Here is a 2,859-nt window from a genome sequence, read left to right on the forward strand (position 1 = left end):
GCCTTTCTCTTTTCGTCCACGAGATTCAAACTAGGCATTGCTTCAAGATTCGAGTCTTGGCATATTGAATCTTAAGCTCGTTCACCAACTTCGACGGTATTAGAGCCTCGCTCCGTATACCGTGGAGAATGGAGTTTCCACTGCGGCTTGATTTACCGTCGATCGTGGTAAGCCCATAAGACCTCTAACCTCTTTCCACTGGTGCTTAGAGCCGGTTAGTCTTTTCTTTAGATTCTGCAGTATAATCTTATTGGTAGATTTAACCTGGCCGTTCGCGCTTGGGTGATATGGGGTGAACAAGATCTTCTTGTTCTTATATTCTTCGAAAAACTTGCTAACCTTGCTGCCTATGAACTGCTTCCCGTTATCGCATGCGATTTCCGCGGGAACCCCGAATCGATAGATTATATGGTCATAAATGAAATCAATAACTTCTTTCTCCCTGACCTTCTCGAGTGCCTGTGCTTCAACCCATTTAGAGAAATAATCAGCCATAAGTAAAATATATTGTGTCTTACCTGGGGGCAATGGCAAAGTAATCTGAGTTATTTTTAAGAAATTCAATAAAAAATTTCCTGAGCTCGGGGGTTAACCCCGTGCCCAGGTATACCTTCCTGTTAGGTAGATGAACGAATAGTATGACTTGATCGAGCTCTTTGACTATGGATTTAGTGGCATCTGAATCATCGGGTACCACAAAGGTCCTCGGAACTCCGAACTCTAACTCGTCATCTGGTGTGTTCCTATTCCGATCCTCCAACGACTCCGGGATCGGAATCTGTGATTGCTATTTGGCACTTTCCCATTTGTTCCATTCCGGTATCATTGCCGTCATAACATATTCTTCGACCGCGAACATTTCCTTTACGGCCTGTTGCTCACCATGAACGGTTTTGATCCCTTCTGAGGTCAGAAATTTCAATGCCTGATGCCTAGTTGAGGGGACCGCTTTCATGAGGTGAATCCACGGTCTTCCCAATAATGCGTTGTATCCCATGTCTCCCTCTATCACATAAAATTTGATCTGCTGCGTAGTTCGGCCGTGTTGATCGGGAAGGTGATCTCTTCGTCGTTTCGCGGCCATGTCGAATCCGTCGAGGACCGTATTCTTCCGGCACGATCCGATCTAGTAGTCCCAATCGCCGATGACTCTCCATCTTGACAGATATTAGCCGAGATACCCGGATCAATCGGCACATGTTTAGTTCTAAATTTATTGACAAGGATAGCTATTACCGACGTCACCATTTAGGCCTGAACCGACGCCTTCCATGTCTTCGTCACTAAACGAGATGGGACCGTCGGGGTCATAATTATCACTTGCTGAGGCTCTTCCGATCTATCTTTCTTGTTAGCGTCCACGTTCTTGAAGTGAGTTTTTGCTCGTTCACTTAGAAATTCTCGAAGGTGTCTCAAATTAAACAGAGGGGCAACCTCCTCTCTCAACTGCCGACAATCTTCGGTTCGATGGCCATGGTTGTGATGGTATTTGCAAATAAGGCTTTTATCCCACTTCTTTGGATCATATTGGATTTGCCATGCTCGAGGATGCTTTTGTCAAAGCTCATGCCGAATCCATCAAGGTCGAAACCCGAAAATCGGACTTGTTCAACGTTAAACGTGTGAGAAACGATGAAACCTCCGCGAGTTTCAGGCACTCGATTTCAAATGGAACTACGGACTTACCTCTCGACATGAATACTAGGGACTAATATACCCTGGGCTAAGTGATAATTATGTAAAGCCAAGGCTTGAACGCTAGGACCAGATGTAAGGACCAAACGATCGATTGAATTGTGTTCAATTAGTTTGTTCTTGCCACGACAATGATTGTAGTTACATCTCCGGTCCATCAATAAAAATCCTGTCTCGATCAAGATAGTCTAGTATTTGCCAATGTTGCATTTCGCCGGACCAGACTCCTAAATATGCGAACTACGTAAACATTAAAGACTACGGTCTAAAAAACCTTACGCAAACTTAAAAGACTATGGTCTAAACGGTTAAAGATTACAGTCTACAGTTAAAGACTACGATCTACAGTTAAACACCACGGTCTAAAAACACAAAAAATATTGTGATCCAGTCTATCTTGCCATTTATAAATAAAACAATGATCAAAGTCAACATGGACTAAAAACCCGATCATGTCACGCGACTTGGAGACGTCTAAGTTCGCAAATAAGGTCGTTCGCATGCCGCATACACTCGATCACAAATCATTACCACTTCAAATTTTATTCTTATTTAAGCACAAATGCAAGCCAAGGCAATGGCATGAATCGGACAAACATCAAACTGAGGAACACTTTATAAAAGGCAACGAAAAGCGATGAATAGGCCGAATGAAAATCTTTTTTTTTTATATATATATATAGAGAGAGAGAATTTACAAAGGCTCAAACAAACGGCCTTAAAACAAAAAGAAACATAAGGCTCCTAAGCCTAATCTTCACTCGAACCTTCGGTCTCTTCCTCGACTGACTCGAGGTCGCTATCCGAATCCTCAGGATCGAACACAGCCTTCGCCTCTGCCTCAAGCCTCTTGGCTTCCTCGATTAGATCCGACAACCACTCCTGGCTTGAATTTCTTCGGGCCTCTTCAAGATAAACACCACACGTACTCGCTTCCGAAGATCACTAGCCTTTCAGCCGGTCACATCGGCTTTATACAGATCCAACATACCGTCATAGCTCGAGATTTGGCCAAGGGCCTCTTTATGTTCAGCCCCCGTACCAGATCGGTAATGTCCCGCCCGCCTATCCGCCCGCCCGGCCGCCGCAAGTGTTGACCTGAGTTCGTTAACTTGCTCCACCGCCACCCGAAGCTGCTCTTTAAGAGCATCCCGCTCGGCAACA

Source organism: Lycium ferocissimum, chromosome 5, assembly GCF_029784015.1.
Source record: "Lycium ferocissimum isolate CSIRO_LF1 chromosome 5, AGI_CSIRO_Lferr_CH_V1, whole genome shotgun sequence".
NCBI classification, from domain to species: domain Eukaryota; kingdom Viridiplantae; phylum Streptophyta; class Magnoliopsida; order Solanales; family Solanaceae; genus Lycium; species Lycium ferocissimum.